At 34.2% G+C, this 27,204-nt stretch overlaps 1 protein-coding gene and 1 pseudogene across 17 annotated transcripts in view; both read right to left on the reverse strand.

Moving 5' to 3' along the window:
• Positions 1-27,204, reverse strand: part of MIPOL1 (mirror-image polydactyly 1) — a 336,357-nt gene that overhangs the window by 143,887 nt on the left and 165,266 nt on the right. The window lies entirely within an intron of this gene.
• LOC309656103 (eukaryotic translation initiation factor 2 subunit 3 pseudogene) lies at positions 12,322-26,515 on the reverse strand (annotated as a pseudogene). Its single transcript has one exon. The product of its transcript is annotated as a eukaryotic translation initiation factor 2 subunit 3 pseudogene (transcript).

Genomic DNA, 27,204 nt, shown 5'->3' on the forward strand with positions numbered 1-27,204 from the left:
CATCAGAGTTGTCCATAGGCTGACCAACCATTTTGGGAAACCCCTCCATGGGATGTAAAAAGTTCTGATCTTTGGCAATGGGTGCAGAAGTCTGGCAGCGGGGAGTACAAACTCATATGGTAGTCCAAAAAATAGGGCTGAAAGCAATACTGGTTTTAGTATCTGACGGACACAGCAAAATTATCTGCCTTTTCCTCTGCAGTTGCTGCTTTTTCCTCTGGCCACTAATTTAGCAACCATGATTTGTGGTTCACAATCATGGATCATTCATCATTGCATCACTCCTAGTGATGCAACTTAAGTTCAACAAAAGTACACTGTCAATGTTAACAGTTCATCTCTGACTTCCTCTGTGCAGTAATTGTTGTGCTTTGTATCAAGATAGTGCTAGTTTAATGCTTAACACAGTGAATATTATGAACATGCTTTCTAAGAGTTCAGATAATGAAAATGAGAATGACAATCTCAATGCCGGCATGACTGAGACATCACCAAAAATGAAGGCTAAACGAGAGGACACATGCACACGTAGATTAGGCAGATAAACAATCAAAACAGAACATACTGTAAGATATGCAGAGAGAATTTGGGGTTGGACACGCTGGAGAGCGAGATGTGAAAGAACATATGGAAACAATCTCCCAAGTCTGGGGTGAGACAGGCAAGTGTTTCTAAATCAATCAAAAGGGTTTTTTTGGTTTTTTTGGTCTCTCCAAATCACACCAATAATAATAAATTACATCAGGCTGCATTAGCCTGGGCATACTACACAAAACATACACAAATTATTGTTTTGTTTCCTTGACTGTTCTATGAAACTGAGTAAAATTACCTATTTTGGCTCAGAGGCTGCAACTACGGATAAACAAAAAGGGATTTTGATAAGAGTTGTGCTGGCCCCTTACAGTGTAGTGCTGACTTTGTCAGCACTTAATGGCAATCACGCTTTCTATACCATGTCAAGTGATGTGCCAAGTCAGAGCAACAAAAATCATCCCCCCTACTTATTAGGTATTTTCATTTGACAAATCGAGTTTCAAATTGTCTTCTTGATTTCTATGAGGGTTTTAAACCGTAGAAAACATAAAACAAAAGATTGTTGATATCTTGTCCAAATATAAACTAGACTTTTCTCATTTATCTGGATATTAGGCAGACAGTGTAAATGCAAATTTCGGCAGTTTCTTTTCAGTCTATAAACTTCTTCCCAAATAAAATGAAAAGATCTTACCTGTCAAATGTCCCTCACACCTTGTATGCAATACTTCTAACACAGGGGTATGATCTGTTTACCCGTGATACTGAGGCTTTTATAACGAAAGTTTTTGTTCACTTTTGATTCTCTCAAAACATGCAAAATTATTTAAGGAGATTCTTTACTTTATAGAAATGGAGGTAGACAGCCTCCTTAGATATGTGCCTATGATGGCTATCATTGTTGCTGGCCATAGAAAAGATATTAAAAGGCTGGCCTGTAATAAAATCATATTTTCAAAGTACAGGACAAAAAGAATGTCCTTCTATGATTTGGAAACACAATGAGGATATTTATATGCTTTTCTCTAAAACTGTTTGGTGATCACTGAAAAAGCTATAAGGAGCCTAAAGAAGGAAGAGTGGACCACCTGAGTTGTTTAATGTTATGTGTAGGTTGTGAAAAATACTTATACGACCAAAAAACAAACAAAGAAGACCAGTTTTTGGAATAAAACCGTTTTGGAACTCAAAGTCACCAGGAAGCAGCATTATATTAGTTTCCTAGGACTACTGGAACAAATTACCAGAGATTGGGTGGGTTAAAACCACAAGAATTATTCTCTCACAGTTCTGAGGCCAGCAAGGTGTCAGTAGGATTGCTTTCTTCCAGACACTATGAGAGAGAATCTGTTTTCTGCCTTTTTCCTGGCTTCTGGTGGTGGCCAGCAATCCTTAGCATCCCTTGGCTTGTGTACACATCACTCCAATCTCTGCCTCTGTCATCATATGGTTTTCTTTCCAGTGTCTTCTGAGTCTGTGTCCAAATCTTCCTCTTATAAGGACATCAGTCATTAGATTAGGGTCCACCTTCATGCAGTATAACCTCATTTTAACTTGATTACATTTGCAAAGATTTGATTTCCAAATAAGGTCACATTAATAGGTACCAGGGATTAGAACTTAAGGATTTTTTAGGAGGACACAATTCTACCCACTACAGGCAGACAAGTTAAACAGGGCTTTCTCAATTTCTGTAGTAAACTGTAACTTATTTGGAGTCCAATTTTGAATTCATGAGTTCAAACTACTTCTGTGTTCAACTGATGCTGAGAAAGCCTTTGAGAAAATTCAACATCCATTCATGATAAAAACTCTATAGAACGTCTTTGTTGTGATAAAGAGTATCTACAAAAAATTATAGCTAACAACGTACTTGAAGATGAAAGACTGAATGCTTTTCCCCAAGATTGGGAACAAGGCAATGAAGTCCACTCTAACCACTCTTACTCAACACAGTGCTGGGAGTTCCAGTCAGTGCAATAAGGAAAGAAGAGGAAAGAAGAGACATACACATGTGAAAGGAAGAAATTAAAAAGTCCCTATTTATAGACAAATGATGGCCAGTGTTGAAAATCCCAAGGAATCTTAAAAAACACCCCAAAACCCAAAGAACCTAGAACTAATAAGTGAGTTCATCAAGGCTGCAGGAAACAAGATAAACAAACGAAAATCATTTGTATTTCTGTATACTGGCAATATACAACTGGAAACACAAAATTAAAAACAATATTATTTACAATATTGATAATAAATACTTAAGTGTAAATCTAACAAAGCTTGTACAAGGTCTGTATGCTCAAAAAGACAACTGCTATTAAAGAAATCAAAGAAGACATAAATGGAGACACATATCGTGTTCATGGACTGTAAGATTCAAAATAGTAAAGATGTCAATTCTACTTGAATCAATCTATAGGTCAATTCCTAGCAAAATCTCAGCAGGATTTCTTGTAGATGTAGACAAGCTGATTTAAAAATTTACACAAGGTAAGGAAAGTAGAATAGCTAAAATAATTTTGAAAAGAAGAATAAAGTTGGAGTAATCACACTATTTAATTTTAAGACCTCCTATAAAGCCACAGAAATCAAGACAGTCTGGTATTGGTGAAGGGATAGACAGACAGATCAACAGAACAGATTGGCTAGTCCGGAAGTGAAGCCACACAAATACGGTTAATTGTTTTTTTGATAAAGGTGCAAAGCAATTCAACAGAGAGAGTCGAGTCCTTTAACAAATGGTGTTGGAACAATTAAACATCCATATGCAAAAAAAAAGAAAAAAAGAAAAAAAAAAGACTTCAACCTGCCACATGTTACACAAAAGTTAACTCAAAATGGATAAGTCTAAGTGTAAAATGTAAAACTATGTAACTTCTAGAAGAAAATGTAGAAGAATATCTTTATGACCTAGGATTAGGCAAAGAGTTCTTAGGATGATGCCAAAAACACAGTCCATAGATAAAATAATTGATTAACTGGAATTCATAAAAATGAAAAACATTTGTCCCACCAAAAGTACTAAAAAAATAGCTAATAGATCAAAATTCCATCCATCAGTGGTCCCCGCAACCGGTTACATATGAGAATCACCTGGAGAACTTTTTAAAAACAGATTTTCAGGGCCTATCACAGACCTACTGAATCAGATCCTCTGAGGGAGGGCTTTAGAATCTGTATTTTTTAAAAACTCTACAGGTAATTTTGATACACAGCTGATCCACAGACTATCATTTGGAAACAACTGTTATAACAAGAGAACACAGGATTGAGAGCACAGCAGATGGAATAGCTCTGAATAGAAGGAGGGATGTCACCTCCTCTGAGACATTAGGAAAGCAAATAAGGATGAGGTTGAGAGATCATACTTACTAGACCCATTTTCTCTGTGAAGTAAGATACAAGTTTATCCTCTCAGAGAGAAAGAGGAAGAGCACCGGAATTAAGACCTCTAAAAGAATAGTGGAAGTTAGAAACGGTTGTTGCAGAGATCATGCTAAAAGAATCGCTAAGGGGCACTTAGGACAAAATTAAGGTTGAAGATAAAGCCACAATCACAGCAACTGGCTCAACTGGGTAATTATTTTTTATAGCGGTTTAGGATTAAGAATGAAGAAATTGTACTGTATATACTTTGATGTCACCGCAATAACATAATGGTGACAAATTTGTGATGTATCTATAATTCAGACCACATTTGAACCTCGCTTATGCCACAATTTCCCAAACTGAGTGACAGGAAACTCGCAACCGATGTTAACTTGTGCTAAGGGAACAAAGGGTCCCTTGGTCTTATAAGTGTCCCTGCTGTACTTTAAATCTCTTTTAGAAATGCACAAAGAACATTAGAATATTAAAAACTTTGAGAAATCTCACAAAGAAATGTGTTTAATCTTGTTTAATAAGTATGCAAACTTATTTTCTGGGGAAGACTGCTTTTCAACACACTTATTAACATTCCCTCACTACGTTACTTGCAGTTTTGGAAAATGGGAACAAAATATCGATTTATCACATTGTATTTGATCTATTTGATGCAAGATATTCAGGTAAAAAATTCCAAGATTCCAAGTTTCCAAACATTCGCAAAATTCTATAATTAACTAAACATATTTTTATGTAGATTTTATTGTATTTTTTAAAGATTTTTTTTTTGATGTGGACCATTTTTAAAGTCTTTATTGAATTTGATACAGTACAGCTTCTGTTTTATGTTTTTTTTAAAGTCTTTATTGATTTTGTTACAATATTGCTTCTGTTTTATATTTTTGGTTTTTTGGCCCGAGGCATGAGGGATATTAGCTCCCCGACCAGGGATCAAACCCGCACCCCCTGCATTGGAAGCCGAAGTCTTAACCACTGGCCCTCCAGGGAAGTCCCCTTCATGTAGATTTTAAATGTATTTCTAACAATAATGTTGGACAAAGCACTAGGACATCCTGGATACCTAAAAAGTCCTTTCTTAAATCACAAATTAATGGAACACAACCAACATCAAACTCCTTAACTTATCACAAAGAATTATAGTCAAGGTCCAACCATTACTGCAGATTTTGGCATGAGGCAGGTCCATCTTAATCCACTTCCAATGATTTTTACTATTAAGTTGTTAGAGATAATAAACAATTAAAGAAAGGAAAAAGGTGAAGAAAATGAGATTGTACATTTTTCTTTTGGCAATGCATCTCTGGGGGAAATAAAGGTGAATGAGGTTAGTAATCCGCAGCTCTATTTTACTGGAGAAATGGGGGTGAGACCTTAGTCCTCTGAGGCCTAAAGAGTTAAGAAAGAATTTCTGATAGGTTGTTAGGTGATCTGACATAAGCTTACTGTGGGCAGAGCTAAGGATATGTACCTTATGTGTTAAAGTGAGAGGATGAAAAATAGCCCAAGATATTATCTCTACTTTCTCACTTTTCATTCATTCATTCATTCAACCTCACAAACTGAGGTTTGCTTCCATCAAAATATGAAAAGTTAAGGTGAAAACAATATTCAAACTGTTTACGTGTATGAATACATATCCTTCCTACACTGTATTTTTTTTTCTATATTTCAGATGTATCCTCCTTTGACACAGGTCTCCCTTTAACTACCACTCCATCTCTGTAGTTATACAGCAAACTGATACTTGTTTACATTATCTTTACTTTCTCATTACACATTTTCTCTTCAGCTTACTCCCCCAGAGCATTTATACCCATTGTTCCACTGAAAATGCTCCTACTGAGGTCACCATATAAGTCTCCGCACAGTCAAATCCAGCAAAAAGTATTTTTCTTCATTTCACTAGATGGACTATACAGCAATTGAAAGAGTTGACCCTATCCCTCTCTGACTTGAAAATTTCCTTGATTTCCTAGCTACTCCACTCTCCTGTGTCTTCCTACTCTCCTTTGTTGTTCCTTTTCTCTCCTCTCCTTCACCTCAAATATGTTAGAATGACACAGGGCTTCATCTTGTTCCTCTTCTCTATCTGTATTCTTCCCTTAATACTCTAATCTAGACCCATGGCCTATTAACCATGTATATAGATGATTCTAAAAATTTACATCCCCCGTCCTGGCTTCCTCTCTGAGAACCCCAAATGTCTGTACCTAACTGCTACCATGGTATATTCAAAGTGACTAAAGTGAAAACTAACATAGCCCATCGAAAACTTTGAGTTCTACCCTATCTCTTCTCATCTTTCCTACCTCAATTGCAATACTACCGTTCGCCCAGCCTAAAATCAGAACACTGATCCTTGAATCTTCTCTTTCCTTTAAGTTACTCCCCCAAGCACCCCCCACCAATGAACACAATCACCATCACTATGATATCCAAACACAGAATGCAAACATAAAAGTACTTTCAGCCGTTGTCTTGAACCCATCTACTCTTTCTACTTCTTAACACCCTAATCTAAGCCACTATCATCTCTCATCTAAGCTAATATAATAGTCTCCTAATGGTTCTCCCTGCTTCTATTCCTACCCTTTACAAACTCTATTACACATAGTAGTAGCCAGCATGATCTTCTTAAACCTTAAATTATGTCTCTCATTTGCTATTAAACACCACTGATACATACTTATCATAAAATCCAAAGTCTTATCAATGTAAAAGTCACTTTAAAAACATAATAAAGTTCCAGCTTACCTTTTATTCCCCCAAGTTTTAAAAATGTGGTAAAATACACATAACAAAATTTATCGTCTTAACTATTTTTAAGTGTACAGTTCAGTGGTATTAAACATATTCATAATGTTCTGCAATCATCACCACCATCCATAGCCATAATTTTTTACATTATGTAAAACTGAAACTCTATGCCCATTAAATAATAACTCTCTATTTCCCTCCACCCCCAAGCCCCTGGCAACCACCATTCTACTTTGTTATAATTTTGACTACTCTAAGTATCTCATCTAAGTGGAATCATAAAGTATTTGTCTTTTTGTGACTGGCTTATTTCATTTACCATAATGTCCTCAAGGTTCATTCATGTTGTAGCATGTGTCAGAATTTCCTTCCTTTTTAGGGGTGAATAATATTCAATTGCATGTATTCACCACATTTTGCTTATCCATGGACACTTGGGCTGCTTCCACATTTTACCTATTTTGAATAATGCTTCTATGAACATGGGTATAAAAATATCTCTTGAGACCCTGCTTTCAATTATTTTGGCTACATACCCTGAAGTGGAATTGCTGGATCATATGATAGTTTTACTTCTGATTTTTTGAGGAATACCATACTGTTTTCCACAGCGACTGAACCATTTTACATTCTCACTAACAGTGCACAAGGGTTCCAATTTCTCCACATCCTCACCAATGCTTATTATTTTGTCTTTTTTTTTTTTTTGATAGTAGCCATCCTAATGAGCGTGAGGGAGTGTATCATTGTAGTTTTGACTTGCATTTACCTAATGATTAGTGATGCTGAGTATCTTTTCATGTGCTTATTGGTTATTTGTATACCTTCTTTGGAGAAATGGCTATTCAAGTCCTTGCCCTTTTTTTAATTGGGTTGTTTTGGTTTTTTGCTGTTGAGTTTTAGAAGTTCTCTATATATTCTGGATATTAATTCCTTATTAATCATCGATATATGATTTGCAAATATTTTCTCCCATTCTATGCAGTCTTTTTACTCTGTTGGTATTGTCTTTTGATGAACAATTAAATAAAATTTTAATGAAATCCAACTTATCAATTTTTTCTTTGGTACCTATGTTTTTTAGATTCATATCCAAGAAATCACTGCCAAATTCAATGACATGAAGCCTTTGCCCTATGTTTTCTTCTAAAAATTTTATGATTTTAGCTGTTATATTTAGGTCTTTGGTCCACTTTGAGTTAATTTTTATATGTGATGTTAGGTAAGGGTCCAACTTCATTCTTTTGGGTGTGGATATCCAGTTTTCCCAGAATCACTTATTGAAAATACTGTCCTTTCCCCACTGAATGGTCTTGGCACCGGTGTCCAAATTCATTTGGTTATATATATACGTGAAGGTTTATTTCTGGGCTCTTTTATTCTACTCTATTGGTCTATATGTCTGTCTTTGTGCCATTAACACAGTGTTTTGATTACTACAGCTCTGTAGTAAGTTTTGAAATCAGGAATTTTGAGTACTTTGTTCTTTTTCAAGATTGTTTTGACTATTTGGGTTCCTTGAGATTCCATATGAATTTCAGGATGGGTTTTTCTATTTCTGCAACAAATGTTACTGGGATTTTGATAGGGATTTTTCATTGACTCTGTAGATTGTTCTGGGTAGTATTCTTTAACAATATTAAGTTTTCTAATCCATGAACATGGGATGTGTTTCCATTTATATATGTCTTCTTTAATGTCTTTCATCAAATTTCTTTTGTAGCTTTCATTGTACAAGTCTTTCCTCTCCTTGGTTAAGTTAAATGCTAAGTATTTTATTCTTTTTGATGCTATTATAAATGGAATTATTTTCATAATTTCCTTTTGAGATTGCTCATCATTAGTATATAAAAATGGAACTGATATTTGTATGTTGACTTGGAATTTTGTTACTCTGTTGACTTATTAGCTCTAATGGTGTTCTGGTGGACTCTTTAGGGTTTTCTATGTATAAGATCATGATCATCTGCAAAAAAGAGATCCAGCTTAACTTTCAGATCTAATTTTATATATCTATTCCCCCCTCACTCACTGTGTTCCAGCCATTTTGAATTTCTTCCTATTTACTCACTATATCATGTATATTCCTGCCTCAGAATGTTTATCAATTCCCCCACCCCCAAGTGCTCTTCCCATAAGTTCTTGTCTGCCAGGTTCATTGCCATTCAGCTGTTCTTATTCTAGCTTCTTGAGGTAGAATCTTAGAATATTTGCTTTCGGCCTTTTTGCTTTTCTAATAAATACATTTTAAGTATATCACTTTCCCTCTATGGTCTGTTTGAGTTGCAAAGTTCTCTCTCTCTCTAACTCCCCCTGCCCCCACTGTGTGTGTGTGTGTGTGTGTGTGTGTGTGTGTGTGTGTGTGTGTGTGTGTGTGTATATCAGGTGGTTAACTATATTGTTGAAATCTTCTATATCCTTTCTGATTTTGATTTGTTTGTTCTATCAATTACTGAGAAAGATGTGTTAAAATCTACCACATGATTGTAAATCTGTCTATTTCTCCTTTCAGTTCCATCAACTTTCACTTTATATATTCTGAAACTACTACTGGGTGTATATAGATTTAGAATTGTTATATTTTCTTTATATTTATCAATGTTAGATATCCTTTATTTCTAATATAATGCTTCTTAAAGTCCACTTTGTTTGCTATGAATATAAATACCTCAGCTTTATTTTAACACCTGCATAATGTTTCTTTTGTCACTCTTGACTTTCAGCTTTTTGTACCATTATAATTTAAGGTGTATTTCTTATAAGCAGTACACAGCTGGGTTTTGTTTTATTACATAGTCTGACAATCTCTGCTTTTTAATTAGAATATTTGTCCTTTTCATTTAGCAAACTACCCTTATTACAATTATGTTTACAATTTTAATCTTGGTTTCCATCTGATCCATTTTTTGCATTCCTTTTCTCTCCTTTATCATCATCTTTTGGATCATTCAATATATTCTATTATACCACCAATCTCCTTTAGTAGTTCCTAAGTATACATTGTTTCCTCTCTGATCTTTATTATTTCCTTCCTTCAGCTGACTTTAGGTTTTGTTTGTTCTTCTTTTTCTAATTCTTTTAAGTGGTAGCTTAGGTTGTTTATTTGAGATTTTTCTTCTTTTTAAGGAAGGCCTGTATTGCTATGAACTTCCCTCTAAGAACTGCTTTTGTTGCATCACATAGATTTTGTATAGTTGTGTTTTCATTTTCATTTGTCTCAAGGTATTTTTAAATTTCTGCTTTGATTTCATTGTTGTTCCTAAGCATGCATTGTTTAACATCCTTTTTCATGGTTATCTTAGAGATTCTAACTTTTCTAACTTGTTTTCCTGAATTTTAACTAATATGAACAGTTACTTTTATCAATCATGCTTAGACATTTTGAGTACATTACATGCTTGCTGGCGTTAGGGTTATTTTTGCCATGCATTTTAGTTATAAACACATTTTAAACCTCAGAAGGCATTATTGTTGTTGTTTTTGAATAGGCTACATTAAGTCAATATTTTAATGTTTCTCAGTACACTTATCCTTTTGGTTGCTCTTCATTCCTTCCTACATTTCTCTGTTTATGTTTGGAATTGTTTTCCATTTACCTGAAGAACTCCATTTACTATTTCTTTCAATGCAGACAAGCAAGTGACTAATTCTCTAAGTTTTTGTCCTTTCACTTTGAAGGATATTAAACTGGGCATAGAATTCTACATTGGCAACTTTTTCCAGAGCTTTAATTATGTCATTCTACTCTCTTCTGGTTTCCATTATTTCTACTGAGAAGGCAGCAGTCAGTCTTATTGTTGTTCTTTGAACAAACCATTTTCCTTAGTCTGCTTTTAAGATTTTCCTCCTTCTCTCTGAAGTTCAAAACTTTTACTATGTTGTGTCTATGTGTGGTTTTCATTTATTTATCCTGCTGGAAATTCTTAGAACTTCATGAATTTGTGGTTTGAAAGTATTCCATCAGTTTTGGGAAAATCTTGGTTGTTATCTCTTCAACTATTGCTTCTGTGCCACTGTTTTCCTCATCTCCTTCATTGACTCCAATTACACATATACTGGGCTATTTAAATTTCACCTGTCTTCTCAGATACATTTTTTTCTCACCCAAATTTCTTTGTATCTCTGTGCTTCAATTAAAAAATTTACTGTCAATCTGTTATTTAGTTTACTAATCTTGGCTTCAGCCCCTAAACCAATCTAGTAAGTTTGCAATTTCAGATACTGTGTTCTTCAGTTCTAGAATTTCCAATTGATCCTTTTATAGAGGTTCCAATTTTCTGGTGAAATACTTAATCTGCTTATCTGCTTTCTCTTTCATTTTCTCTATCTTTTTGAATATTTTAATCATAGCTATTATTTCTTTTTCCAATTTATCCCTCCCCCCCTTATCCCCTGGTAACCATAAGTTTGTTTTCTACACCTGTAACTCTATTTGTTTTGTAGATAAGTTCATTTATACCTTTTTTAGATTCCACATATAAGCAATATCATATGACATTTGTCTTTCTCTGTCTGACTTAACTTCACTCAGTATGACAATCTCTAAGGTCCATCCATGTTGCTGCATGTGCCATTATTTCATTCTTTTTTATGGCTGAGTAATATTCCATTGTATATATGTACCACATCTTCTTTATCCATTCTTCTGTTGATGGACATTTAGGATGCTCCCATGTCCTGGCTATTGTAACTAGTGCTGCAATGAACATTGGGGTGCATGTATCTTTTCGAATTATGGTTTTCTCCAGATATATGCCCAGGAGTGGGATTGCTGGATCATATGGTAGCTCTATTTTTAGTTTTTTAAGGAAACTCCATACTGTTCTCCATAGTGGCCGCACCAATTTACATTCCCACAAATAGTGCAGAAGGGTTCCTTTTCTCCACTCCCTCTCCAGCAGTTATTGTTTGTAGGTTTTTTTGATGATGACCATTCTGACTGGTGTGAAGTGATACCTAATTGTAGTTTTGATTTGCATTTCTCTAATAATTAGTGATGTTGAGCATCTTTTCATGTGCTTTTTAGCCATCTGTATGTCTTCTTTAGAAAACTGTCTATTTAGATCTTCTGCCCATTTTTTTAATTGGGTTGTTTTTTGATACAGAGCTGCATGAGCTGTTTGTACATTTTGGAGATTAATCCCTGGTCAGTTGTTTCATTTGCAAATATTTTCTCCCATTCTGAGGGTTTTCTTTTCATTTTGTTTATGGCTTCCTTTGCTGTGCAAAAGGTTTTAAGTTTACTTAGGTTCTATTTGTTTATTTTTGTTTTTATTTCCTTTACTCTGGGAGACAGACTGAAAAAGATTTTGCTGTGATTTATGTCAAGGAGTGTTCTGTCTATGTTTTCCTCTAAGAGTTTTATAATATCCAGCGTTACACTTAGGTCTTTAATCCATTTTGAGTTTATTTTTGTGTATGGTGTTAGGGAATGTTCTAATTTCATTCTTTTACATGTAGCTGTCCAGTTTTCCCAGTACCAGTTGTTGAAGAGACTGTCTTTTCTCCATTGTGTGTGTGTATATATATTATATATATATATATATATATTTATTTATTTTTTAATAAGAGAAAATCTTTATTTCAAACAGGGTCAGTGGTATGTATGCTATAGCAAAGGCTGGTTGTAACAGTAGTTTCATTTCAAACCTGAATTGATGCACAAATGTAACACTGTTTAATGATCAATTACTGCTAAAATGTGGATTAAATCCATCAGTCTACCAATTCTGACATTTATTATAGACCCTATTATTTACTTTAGTAGTAGAGGGTAATTTTCATCAGAAGAAAATGAAAACAACCTTACATTTCTACTAATGTAATGAACTGTATCCCCAGTATTGCTCTGAAATTATACCCCTAGGTTGTTAAGAGAAATTCTAACTTCATCCAAATGTATTATTTAACTGATAATCTTCAGTCATCATCTACTGTTGGTTTGATGTTACTCCTCTTCTTATCTGACCCCAACAATTAAATGCCAGTGTTTCTCAACTCTTCAGCTAAGGGCTATTTTTTCTCCTACTTCTGTGCACACAGGATTAGTGAGAACTATTTTACCCAAATCAGCCTTGACTGCACTAATTCTTCCTCTTGTTGAAAGGGATCCTATGTTCACCATAAGCACTTCATTCTTAGACAGCTCTTGCACCTTTGCTGCTTTTTTGTCTCCTTCTGTGCATGCACCAAGAAGTCGTCTAAGTAGGAAATAGGAAATTTCCAATTCTGTGAAGATCTCAGGTAAAGCTCCAACTGCACCAAGCACCTGTCCCATCATTCTGTCAGCCCGGCACAAAGTGGGATCAATTTTTGTTCCAACTCAAATAAGAGCCCCTGGAGCAGCATACTGAAGATCACTGTGTTCCACAAAAAGTGATACAATTTTGGAAAAGATTGGTTTACACATGAGTTTTCCTTCACTATCTTTGGAAACAATACCAGGTCTGACTGCTATCTCCTGGCTCACCTGAAACATGTAAGTGAGTAATCAAAATATGTGGGACAACACAAAAAAATATGGAACGTTTCACGAATTTGTGTGTCATCCTTGCGCAGGGCCCATGCTAATCTTCTCTGTATCATTCCGATTTTAGTATATGTGCTGCCAAAGCGAGCACTCTCCATTGTATATTTTTGTCTCCTTTGTCATAGATTAGGTGACCATAGGGGCGTGGGTTTATCACCAGACTTTCTATCTGTTCCATTGATCTATATTTCTGTTTTTGTGCCAGTACCATACTGTTTTGATGACTGTAGCTTTGTAGTATAGTCTGAGGTCAGGGAGTCAGATTCCTCCAGCTCCACTTTTCTTTCTCAAGATTGCTTTGGCTATCTGTGGGCTTTAGTGTTTCCATATATACTGTAAAATGTTTTGTTCTAATTCTGTGAAAAATGTCATTGGTAATTTCATAGGGATTGCATTGCTATTATTAAGTCCTTGTCCATCTAACTCCATCTAATATCTGGATCAACTTTGAGGTGTTTTATATAATGTGCATTTCTCCTAGTTTTGGTCATGTAGTCTTATCTTTTTTTGTGCCTAGTAATTTTCAACTGAATGCCTGTCATTGCTTGTAAAATAATGGTAGAGATTTAAGACATTATTTATTCTGGAGGTTCAGCCTTACTTATGCCAGGCAGATGGAGTAGGAGGTGATCACATTAATTCAAACAAGAACTGTGCAGTTGTAAATGCCAGTCTGTAGCCTCTGGTTCTCATAAAACAGCTGTGAAGTCCATCCTGATTCTCAGAGACTTTCTGTTTATGTTTTTAATCTCCTAACCTGTACAGCCTCAGATGTCCTGAAGGCACTACTAAATGTGCACTTGAATTCCCCTTCCCTCAACATCACCACCAAAAATCTGCTGGTTTTTCTGTGTCCTAGCAGTGACACTCCATGAGTATAAGGCTGGAATTTTCAGATTTCTACATACAGATAATCAGCAAATGCCTACAGGGTAAAAGTGACTAAAGAAATCAGTTCTCCTTTCAGATTTTTTGCTACCACTGTCTGGGGCAATTTTGTTCTCATTGCCCCCAACAGCTCTCTGATCCCTTTAAATAAATTACTTTTCTCAGTTGTTCTTGAAAGGAGTGCTGCAATGTTGTAAACCACTTGATCCCACCCAGAAGCAGAAGCTAAAGCCTTTTATTTCAAAACACACTGAATTTTCATGAAGAAATGATTCTCAAGAATAAAAAATCAAGGGCCAGAAGACACAACATAGAATATATACCATAAAAATTGATGAAAAAAAGAATAAAGACGTAGATTTCCAGACTGTCACGGAATCCAACTTAAAAAACACAGATCTATTCCATGTAGACCATGTGATTAGCCACAATATGTATGAATGAGTATGCATAAATATATGAATGTATATACACATATGCATGTTAAATTTGTGCTTATCGTCTTTTCTTTAAGAGTTGAAAAGGTAAGGAATAGAAACTAAATGCAGTTTTACTACATGCCTGCATAAATTTTTAGTCATGTTATTAAAGTAGAAATCTGTCTTTGGTTTGTTTTATTATGCTTCATTCTTTCTTAGTTCTTCTGACAAAATAATATTTCAAATTTCTTTTGGAAACCCATCTGTATTAGTCAGGATTCTCCAGAAAAACTGAACCAATAGGGTTCTAAGAAGTCCCACGATCTGCCATCTGCAAGTTGGACACCCAGGAAAACTTATGGTGTAGTTCAGTCTGAGTCTGAAGGCCTGAGGAACAGGGGAGTCAATATTGTAAGTCCCAGCCTGAGTCTGAAGGCCTAAGAACTATGGTAGCTGATAATGCAAATCCTAGTCCAAGTGTAGGAGAAGACTGATGTCCCAGCTCAAACAGTCAGGCAGGGAAGGAACAAATTCTCCCTTCTTCTGCCTTTTGTTCTATTCAGGTCCTCAATGGATTGGATCATGCTCGCCCACATTGGGGAGGGCAATCTGCTTTACTGAGTTCAACAATTCATATGTTAATCTTATCTGGAGACATATCCAGAAATAATGCTTAGCTAAATACCTGGGCAAACTGACACATAAAATTAACCATCACACCCTCCTTCCCCACTCACAATCTAGCTTTAGGGATAGACCTGTATTGTCCTAAGGCAGTCAGTATATTTCATTCCTTTGGCCACAACAATCATTTCAGAGATAAGTAAATAAACACATGATCCCTATTAGTCCAAGCCAAGTTAACTAGCCCCAATTCTAGGATTTCTATTTTTGATAATTTGCTTTTTCCTTTTAGACTTCAACTGGGAAGCATAAAGGCTGAAGTTTCTAGCTCCATATAACCTGAAAATTAAGCTAGTATACAGAGGAAAACAAACAAAATCCAGAGATGGAATAAAACTTCAGAGAGCAAGACTTTCCTGAAGCTGAAAAAAGGAATGAACTACTGATACACGCAACATGGATGAATCTCAAAATCATCATGCTGAAAGAAGCCAGATACAAAAGAGTACATATTATATGATTCTATTAATATAGCCTTCTAGAAAATGCAAATGAATTTATAGTGACAAAAAGCAGATCAGGGATTACTGGGGCCAGGGGTGGAGGGATGGATGACTGAAATGCTCTGTATCTTTATTATGACGGACACATATCTGTCAAAATTACTGAACTGTATACCCCTACGATGGATGCAATTTATTGTATTTAAATGATACCTCAATGAAGTTGACTAAAATTACAGTTAACAACTGAACAAAAAGTAATCTCTGGAAGTTAGCCTTATCCTTGGTCTTTCGGTTATGTGAAAAATAAGCATTTTTTTTTTTAAAGAAATTTTGGGTGTGATTTTCTGATCCTTGAAACAAGCAAACCATATCTGATGCAATTATATTAGGTTTACAAAATTTACTATGGTAAGCAAATATATTAATATATTTTTGAAAGATAGTCAGTATTGGTTGAATTAAAGGACTTACGTGCTTAATGACTCAGCTTTCTTTTAAATAAAAAACATGGTTCTCCAATAATGCTGATTAACTCGTTTTATTTTTAATCCTAAGAAGAGAGTCCAACAAAGTTTCTTAAGGTGTTACATTGTTTCAGAGTTGTTACTTAATGATTTTCCTGATCACTGATTATTTTTTCTGTTCATGCTTACTTCAAAATTGGACATGAAATAATATGTAATTCTCCAAGTTACATTATCATATATTTGCATAGTTACAAGCCATATCTTTGGCTTTATCTCTTGTTTCAATCATTTTATCTTGTCTCATTTAATTTTTAGAATATCTTTTGGATCATAACGTTTTCCCATTTCCCCTTAAAGTTATATGGGAAAATATTAGTTTTAGAGAAATATGAATTTTAAAACACCCAATGCTTTATAATAAATACATTCCAAACATAGGACTGATAGCTCAAGACTCAGGAAAATGCTGTGTATGTATAGAGAATTATGGTCTTACAACTAGGGAAGTTGAAAGTGTGCTTGAGACAGATACACACATTAAATTTTTATTAAAGAATTATAAATCTTATAGAACACAAAAAGTGACTACACATGAATTACGCTGAAACTTACATCAGAGATATATACTACTATCTAACAAGAGCTGCCACCAGGACAAAATTGGCACACCCAATGGAAATCCTGTATCAAGTTTCAAGAGTTAAGTTAAGCAATTTGACAGTTTCTGGAACAAATGTACTCACCGCACTAAGAGAATCTTTTCTCCCTTTTACTTCCTCATTAGTAGTCACAGAAAAGAAAACAATGGAAGATTTTAAATAAAATTATTCTTTTTCTCAGCAGTTTCATTTGCCCAAGATAGTTTTTCTGATTCAAGTTAAATCATATACAATAAAGTATTATTATAAATCCTTATTAAAATATTTTAGTTATTTGTCATATAACTTATGCCACTTAATTTTGCTGCTTTTCCTCTGTTTCAAACATTTTAAATTGTCTTTTTCTGAATTCTTTCATATTTTAACAACTTAATTATCAGTTATTTTCCTCAAGTTTTCATTATCTTTCAGGTGATACACATTATTATTACACATAATTCCTTTAAGATACTGTCTGTAGCTGAGCATTATCCACCTAGATGGATGCCTACACCAAAATGATTCCATTTTTGAAGTAGAATATCATCTTTTTTGCATCTTTTATGTAATAATATTAATTGCCTTTATCTTTCAATAATATAATAGGTATATTGTCAATTGCTTCTGTCTAGAAAAATGAGGTAATTATCATTTTTATTTCAAATCCCCTGAGGTGCTGAGATTAGGACACTGACAATGTGTAGCCATCATAGGATTTGAAGTATATTGTTAAAATACTATTTATATTTAAAGCTGGTAAAATCAGTGTCTGCTTTATGTTTTTCAATTCCTAACATGGTGATTTGTACTAAGCACTTAATACTTTATTTGACTTGGTGATTTTCTGATATACTAGGTTAACAACTGTCTATACAACTATCTAAAGAATTAACAACTATCTAAAGAAAATAAGACCTAGAATAGGGTTCTTATCCTGGGGCACATGGATGGGGTTGGGAGGGTAATAAACTCCTTGAAACTATAAACAAATTTCTGTGCATGTGTGTTTTTTAAGGGAAAAGCTTCAAAACCGGCATTTGCTTCTCAAAAGGGTTTAAATACATAAAATGTTAAAAACTAGTTATATGGAGAAATAAAGAACACCTATCTCTTACCAAAAGATAGAATTATTTCTTTTATACACCAAGGAGGCTTGACATTAACTGTAATCTCATGGAAATGTCTTGTTATTATAATCAAGAATTTGAATATTACAGGAATGCATCACAGAGTATATGACATCTGGCTTCAGTCTATAATTATGAGGTCTGAAAACAAAAAAATACTGAAACAAATAAATCAGTAAAAACTAAACTTCGTTAAACTAAACTGTCACAGGTAAGAATACCTCAACTTTGAGAATAATAAAGTTTATACAATATGTAGGTATCATTTGAATATTATAAAATAATAAGAAATGTCCAAAATAATTATTTAAAAAGCGCATGTCCCTAAATTGGAAACAATGACCAGTGAAGCAATGATAGGCAAGTTGAAACATCAACCTATATCCAAACCACTAAAGATAATAAATTAACAAAATAATGTAATACATGTTAGACTATATTCATTTCTCTCTGAAAAGGTATTGAATTTTCATTTTCATTTTTTTCAGTAACATCTTTATATTGTGAATGAAAATACATCTGTACAATATACTGAAGAGTTTTTCACCAGCCTTTTTCCAATCAGTGAACAAAAAGCAAAACATATCTATAAAAATAATTATATATTATAATCTATAGATTATGTAAATAATGCATTATCTGATGTACACATGTAAGTATATGAAGAGATAAAATGTATAAACTAATTAAATGCTTGCAACAGAAAACTGAAGTATAAAGTTTAATTCTTTCTCTGTATTATAAAAAACCCCAGCCATCATGAAGGCCTGTGCCATTCTTAGGCCACTTTCAGGCAGACTCTGAAAAGCTGGAAAGTAAACACAGGTGTTTTAAAACTAGAGCTGCTGTCACGGACAACCACAAACACCCTTAACTCTGATGTGGCAACGCCTCTTTCCCGCCCTCTGTTTTTTAAAGCAATGCCCGAAAAGAAAATGTCAAATGTTTCACCTTTCAACACCTCAAAACAAGTAAGAGCTTAAAGTATTGTTTTGCAAACCTCTAGCAAATAGATCATTTTTTCACTACTTTTAAATCTAGCCAATTAAACACTACTTGCATAAAACAAAAGCAGAATTTTGTAAAGAATTACTACCACCCCCAACTTTACACACCCCTCTACCACCATATTTTATAGCACTTTAGTTTCTGAGAGCAAAATCTTTTGTTTGACCACACTTAGATAGTTTGCTCTGTTGTATAATTTTTAGAGAAAGTATCTGATCTTCTATAAGGTTTAACATACAAATGAGAAATAAATAAGAATTTTTTTAAAAAAAAGCAGTCGAGTACCTTTGGTTACAATGCAAGGAAAGATTTAGATTAAGAAAAATTCAAAGCTTGAAAATATGTAATTCTCTTTTAGAAAACTGTTCTAATGAATACCTAAATAGGGGTAGAAACTGTTTACAGAGAAAAAGAGAAAGCAAAATAATTTCCAAACTGCTATAGACATGGAACTCATATTCATAAAAGGAATCAATTTTCTAATACTGAAATATCATTTAGTATACAAAGTCCCCCCATAATACTATAAAAGAGCCCCCCAAAGCAAAGATAACACTCATTAACAGTTGATGAGCTCTTACGTAACTACTGAATATAAAAACCAAGTGAATGAATTATTCACATTTTACCATAATCATCAAGAAACAGGTGCTGTTAAAAGAATGGCCAAGTTTCTATCAGTCCAAATAAATCTTGGGGGATATTTTGAGAGGTTTAGCCCTACCCTCAGAATTCCACATATAATTCCTTTCTGCAATTCATATTATAACTGCTCTGTGAAATCATACTTGTGTATTTGAGTATTCATAATAAAACACTAGTAGTTTCTCATTGCCCGAAGTTTTTTTGTAAAGAGAGATACTTGCCTTTCAAGATGACAAGAAAATGATAAAATAAAAAGTAATCAACAGGAATAAAAATTAAGAGTGAATAACGTTTTTAATCAGTACCTAGATTTTTCAAAAATTTCCTCAGATATGTTATAATTTTTTCTTGTATTACCTTTTTCAAAATTTAAAGAACTACATCAGAGCTGCACGATATTGGCTAATCAGAGGCAATCAACTGTAAATGAGAGAAAGCAAATAAACTTTTCCATCTTGTTCCGATTCACGCATGCATTGCTTCATCTCACATGTGAAGGACATTATACAGCATTAAGGGACAAAATAATAATATTAAGTTGTGACATAAACCAACAAAGTAAAGAAATTTAGAATTATGTTTGACAGTTCTGAACTAAGTCCACTGTACTTTGGTATCACTACACATACATGATACCTACAAGCACAAAGGAGCAAGGAAAGGGCAGTGTGTCAGCCTTAGAAGTTAATTTCCTGCTTTTGTTGGTTTATATTACCATCTAATATTACGTAAACAATCTGTTTCTAGGCAATTTATTTTTTCCATGATGAGCTGAGCTCATTTGGATGCTACCTTTTAGCATATAAAAATCCAGCTTAACAGCAACAGCACAAAAACCCACAATGGAATACTATTTAAAAATCAATTTACAAAAATATAAGATATACAATATCCACTTAACTGGAAAGAACATTATTACTTATATTTTACAACCTCTCAAAAGGTAAAGGTAATTGACACCAGAATTTATTAAAAAAAACAAATGATTTACCTTAGAATACTTAGAGTTTATTATTAATTATTTCTTGGTCTTTCTAAAGTAAAGTGATTACTTGAAAACTTATGGATCTAGATAAAAGTCTACATAAGTGACTACTAACACAAGTTAGATTCCAGAAACTTTTAAGAAGAATAAGTGAATTTTTTAAGAGGCAGCTCAGAGTTAAAAGCTGATCACCATATAATGCAACAAAAATACAGGGGACATATACACTTTTTGATCAGTGATCATGACTTAAGTTCATCATCCTCTTATTCTAGTAAAAAATGAATAGTCGTTCTACTATTTAAAATGAATAATTATGTAAAAAAATTTAATTTTAAAAACTGGCACTTTTAGAAATGACAGAAAAGTTCATATATCTTCAGAGTAAAACGCACAAAAATGATTCTGGACTTAATATAGCAAGTATCAAAAGGAAATGAAGATTTAATGAAATAGTCATAAACTGCAAATAATACAGTACTGGAAATAGAATATTGGATTATACTGGGAAGACTTCTATGGGCTATATAAAATCACACTGTATGATTTTGTGAAATTATTAAGGAAGCAGAAATACAAGAAAATATAAATGTCATTCAGATACAATTATGGTTGTGCAAGATTCAAAGTTAACGTTTTCTAAAGAAAGGGTTACAAGTTATCAAAACTCCTGAGGCTGCTATTTATCTAAAAATACTCAAGAGTTTTTTCAAGACTATAAAATATATTTTAAAACACGTATTTAATATGAATATAAGATAATAAAAATGTTGGTGGTATATTTTGTATTGTATTGAACTTTAAATACTAAGCAATAAATTATAGGATCTTTTAAAACGTGTCTACGAGTCACTAGGCAAGAGTGATTTTTCAAGATGCCTTTTTTGTTTCAGTTAAAATTAAAATCCATGCTGTCTAATCCTTGGAGTCAATTTGTAATTAAGGGGATTTGATGAGAGACCAGGCACTGAATTAATGATAAAATTTAATATCTGCTTTAATGCATCAACATAACAGAAAAACTAACCAACACTGAACAACAGAATGGAGTCATTTTGATACAGAAGACATACTATAGCTATGTCAATTTATGTCAAATGTTAGTTTTCTAAATAAATTAAATATGCCAAAGCTCTGTAGATGCATTACTAAAAACTATGTGTCTAAAAACCACTCAAGTAAAAAATGCTACTATAATAAGGATTTGCTTGGTACAGAAAACTACACTGTTAAATATAGTTACTTTTATTGAGAATTTTATGTAATCTCTAATGAAGGACTTAACTGCTTTCTATCATCATGTCTGAAATCAGAAATATTTTTACTTAGTAGCCAAAGTAAATTAATTGTATTTGATAATCTAAAGTTTTTAAAAAAAATATATTTTACTTTAGAAAGAACATGTAATATTAAAAAATCCATCAAATTAAATTTCATAGTATTTTAAAAAACCATCTGGACTTCGCACTACACTTTTCAGTATTACTACACTGGAATTCATAAGAGAATTTAATATGTCATTTATTCCAAATCACTATGAGGTACAACCTTGTGTAGAATTTGGTTGCTGGAAATGCTAAAAATGAAAGAGAAAATTTTCATTTGGCCAGCAATCTCTGTGTAGCCTCATCCAGCTTATCCCTAAAATACCAACAAAGAACTTTATAAAAGACATAAAACTGATGATGCCACAAAAATACTGATATCAGCCCAATCCAGAAATCAATTAGAAAATTAAACAAAACTAAAATTAAAAAGCACAATTGGTAGAAAACAAATGTTATTATTTTCAGAAACAAAAATTCCATAGGCCTAAAGAAGGCTGGGGAAATATTTTGTCCCTATTTTATGTCCAAACACCAAGTCTACGCCAGTAAGTTTCCAAAGTCAGTGCAATATATTCCAATTCAGTATGCTTTAGGTCAGGCCCAGATTTATTATTTTGTAAACATTCTTTTCATGATTCTGATATATGCCTCTGTTAAGAACCATTAACCTATACTCATTACCTAACAACCAATAGAGTGGACCTTTATTGTCTTTAAAGGTTCCCAGGGTACTATTTCCAACAATGCATCATGGACTCTGCTCTTTTACACCTTCTTGGCCACCATAATACCAAAGACCAATAGGTCAGGAAGAAAAGAGAGGAGATAATGAGGTGAGAGCAGAAGACAAGGGGAAGGTAGGACTGCTGATGTGGGCAGACTTAGGAAAGACTTGGGAAGAAGTCCTGGGAGCACTGAGAGTTTCTCACATATTACATTTCTTTTCAGATCAGTACTTATTTTGTTATTAAAACAATTTCATTCTAACACAAATCCCTCTCCAGTTTGGCCAGAGACAAGAGGACTCTGGCCAAACTGAAGACAGGATGAGTAGATATTATCTGGACAAAGGAAGTAAGGCAATAGATGATGCAGGGCATTTCAGTCAGAGGAAATACTAGGTCCAAAGACCAGATGATACAAAGACTGGAGAAAAATTTCAGCATCTATCTAAAGTCAGCTCACATAATGGTGAATCTGCCTGGTGTGCCTAAAACTGTCTCCTACTGAAGGTGTATGTCTTCATTCAAGTAGTCATTTTGATTAATTTTTTAGCATATTACAAAACATATAAAACAGGAGGGAAGCATGCAATGTAATGTTATATTTCTATCATTATTTATCAAAATAATATCTAAATTCCTAAAATAGTACTATGAAAGTCGAAATTAAAAAAACATTAGTAACCAATGTTAGGAGCAATTAAATGTAAGTATTCACAAGTATTACGTTTGGGGTTTGCCACTGATAATCTCCACAGAAGTTTCCCACATGTAATTCAGTATTCCTTTTATGGAAGAGGTAATAGTTCACAGTTGTTTCATCTGAACCTCATCAGTTTTATTGTATCTTGGTGTACTTGATGAACTTACACAGGCTTTGATGATTTGGCTATACCTGGTGCAGTAATCCACAGAGCCACCCTTTAATGCAATTGTTCATTTCAGAGAGCCTATAATGAATGCTGTCACAGCAATTCCCCATTTGGTATGCAAAGACTATAAACCTGGTCTAGCTGAGAGTCTTGCTTTTTATAAAGAAAGAAAAAAATTATCATGTGGAAAACAAAGCCTGCCATGGGAACAGAATGCTATTAGGAACCAGGATAGAATTTCTCTCCATCTCCCTTGTTCAGAATTTTGTGTTTTTTAATATATTGGCCCCAACTTTTCCAATTGGCTGATTCATAACTTCAGAGTACCCACGGCCTACAGCAGTCTACCTGGCCCTAAGCCTACCTTGGGATCGTTTGGTCCAGCATTCAAAGCTCACTGTCCTGTTCTCTCTCAGTTTCCCAATTCCAAATTATTAAATTATCATCTGACCTACCAATCTTTTTGAACCAGGCTAAACAGGTCATAACTAGCTAGCTTTGGGCTAGAGAGGCACACATCAGCTTTCTTATAAAAGGAGAATGGTTAAGGATATGTTAGCTATTATTCTCTCCATCTTAAAATCTTCCTCCAGGTCCCATTCACATTACACTCTAACCCTTACACTTTTACTTCACAGAAAAGCTCCTAAAAAATAATCTACCTTTCTCCCACTTTTAAACTTTTCATTAACTATACAATTTACTAGATTCAAGGCTACCACCGGAACCACTGAACTGAAACTGCAACTACAAAGCTACCACTGCCTTCCTAACTGTCAGATCAAATGGACACTTGTGATTTTATTTGACTTCTCTGTAGCATTTGACACTATGAACTACCCCTGTCACAGAACTTTATTCTATTCTGAATCTATGATAACACAATCTCTTTGTAATCCTTTTATCGTTCTGACTATTCCTTCTTAGTCTCCTTTGTGAACCACTTATTTTTGTGCACCAATAGAGAAATGTTGGAATTCACTATTGTTTCATTTATTTCTTTTCTTGTAAATCTGACCTCTGAGTACTCTCAAACACTTCAGTGATTTGAACTGCAACCTGCACAAGATCTGGTATCATCCTCTCCCTTCTCAAGTAATTTCCTGCCCCTATACTTCTCACTGTATGGTCACTTATGCTCTAAGACAAAGATGTACATGCAAGACTATTTTTCAAAGTTTTGCTTATGATATTGAACAGTTGGAATCAAAATATTCTAAATAGAAGACAGAAAATTACATGCTATGTATCAAGCACAGGGATCTACAGAGCCAACAAATGGATGATGCAGATTTGTATTTACATACAGAGAAAGATCTTTATGACATATTTGGTAAGTTACTCCATTTTTGTTTAAATTAAATCCATAACAATATAGAGAAAAAAGGCCTGGAATCATTGGCTTCAAGTGGTACAGGTGCCTGTTTCTGGAGCCACTGCTGTGGCCAAGGGAATCTGACATTCTGATTTGTCAGACCTGAGGCCACAGAGGTATATCACCTCCAACAAAACCACATCTGAGAATGAGGGAAAGTCTGTGTCTTACAGGAGAACAAGGGTTATAAAAATAGGGTGAAGGATGAATAAACTCTGAGTAGCAAAATTACTGCTGAACAGCACCATTATACTAGGTAAATGTAAAAACAAAACAAAACAAAGAAAAAAAAAGAAAGAAAAAGCAGTTGCTATCGTCTGAATTTTTTCATCACTCCAAAATTTCTATGTTGAAATCCTAACCCCCAAAGATGATGGTATTAGGAAGTACGAGCTTTGGTTTGGGAGGTGCTTAGGTTATGAGCGTGGAGGCTTCATGGTACTGATGTTCTTTTAAAAGACACCCCACAGTGATCCCTTGCCCCTTCTACCACATGAGGACACAGCAACAAGGTGCCGGCTATTAAAAAGGGAGAGGGCCCTAACCAGATCATTATCATACTGCTGCCTTGATCTTGGACTTCCCAGCCTCCAAAATTGTAAGAAATAAATTTCTGCTACTTACAAGGTACTTAGCCTGTGATATTTTGTTATAGCAGTCTGAATGAACCAAGAGAGTAGTGCTAATACATATATCAGAAATAGAAGACTTAAAGGTATGAAGCTGTAAGCAGTCTGAAGAGGAATATTATATAATGACGGAATGTACATGTATAGCCTAAGAAGATATAGTAGTCATAAACACTAGATAACAAAGAATGGAGCAGACAGATGTATAAAGCAAGAAATTCCTAGCAATATGAGAAAATTATAAAAATGCAATTACAGTGGAAGCTTAAATTGAGTTCAACTGAATATATATCGAACCTCATGCTCTGTGAACAGAGACTGTATTTTATTTATTTAGTCGATGATACCTTTCAAAGTGGACTATTTACATGGTGAGAAATAAAACATTAATATGTTTTAAAACATAGGAATTTAAATTATATTCTCTAAATTACCCTGGATCAACCAAAAAAATCAAAACAGAACAAACTAGTGAAAAAAAGTGAACATTTGATCCCTCCCAAAACTATAAGACAAAGTTGGAATTATAGTCAAGAGTAAAATGTGTAGCCTTATAATTTTACTTAAAAAAAAAAAAAAAAGACTGAGGTAAGCTAATTAACTTGTAAAAATTAGAACAAAAAAAATAAAAAGATTGAAAAGGTAAACAGAAATGGAAAATTTAACAAGTTGAAAGGGTAAATAAAACCAAGAACTAATTAAAAGAAAATAAAATGCATAAAGCCCAGGAAAGACTTTATAAGAAAAAAGAGAGAGAGAAGAAGAGAAAGAGAAAGCAAATATATGCCACAATACAGACGAGACAGTAAATACAGAGAAATAGAAGAGATTCAAAAATTAAGAAAATTATCTATAATTCTATCATACCAAATCTGGTAAGTTAAAGGGAATAGGGTGTTTCCTAGCAAAACATACAGACCAACAAAACTGACTTAAGAAACAGAAAAACTAGATAAATATATTGAAACAATTGAAAAGGCAATTAAATATTCTCTGTTATAAAAAGGCACCAAGAATACATGGTTTTAAAAATTGATTCTATTTAATACTTGAGGCAAGATCATTCTAATGCAATTTTTTTAAACTTTTTTTTTTGGCCACTCCCCTCGGCATGTGGGATCTTAGTTCCCCAGCGAGGGACTGAACCCGCACCCCCTGCATTGGAAGCGCAGAGTCTTAACCACTGGACGGCCAGAGAGTCCCCATTCTAATGCAATTTTAAACTTGTCAGGACCACAGCTGAAGGCAGAAATTTTGGTCATTCACTAAGCTAGTAACATTAACATCAAAACGGATACAGCCGGGCTTCCCTGGTGGCACAATGGTTGAGAATCTGTCTGCCAATGCAGGGGACACAGGTTCGAGCCCTGGTCTGGGAAGATCCCAAATGCCGCGGAGCAACTAGGCCCGTGAGCCACAGTTACTGAGCCTGCGCGTCTGGAGCCTGTGCTCCGCAACAAGAGAGGCCGCGACAGTGAGAGGCCCGTGCACCCTGATGAAGAGTGGCCCCCGCTCGCCGCAACTAGAGAAAGCCCTCGCACAGAAACGAAGACCCAACACAGCCAAAAATAAATAAATAAATAAATAAATAAATAAATAAGCTTTCATTAAAAAAAAAAAAGACGGATACAGCCAAAACAAGCCAGAACAAAGTTGGAGGACTCGGGTCATGATGACGTGCCTACTACAAAGCTACAGTGATCAATAGTGTGGTACCAGCATACAGAAAGATATATTAGATCAATGGAACAGAACTGAGAGCAG

This window comes from Balaenoptera physalus, assembly GCF_965194825.1.
Source record: "Balaenoptera physalus genome assembly, chromosome: 2".
Classification (NCBI taxonomy): Eukaryota; Metazoa; Chordata; class Mammalia; order Artiodactyla; family Balaenopteridae; genus Balaenoptera; species Balaenoptera physalus.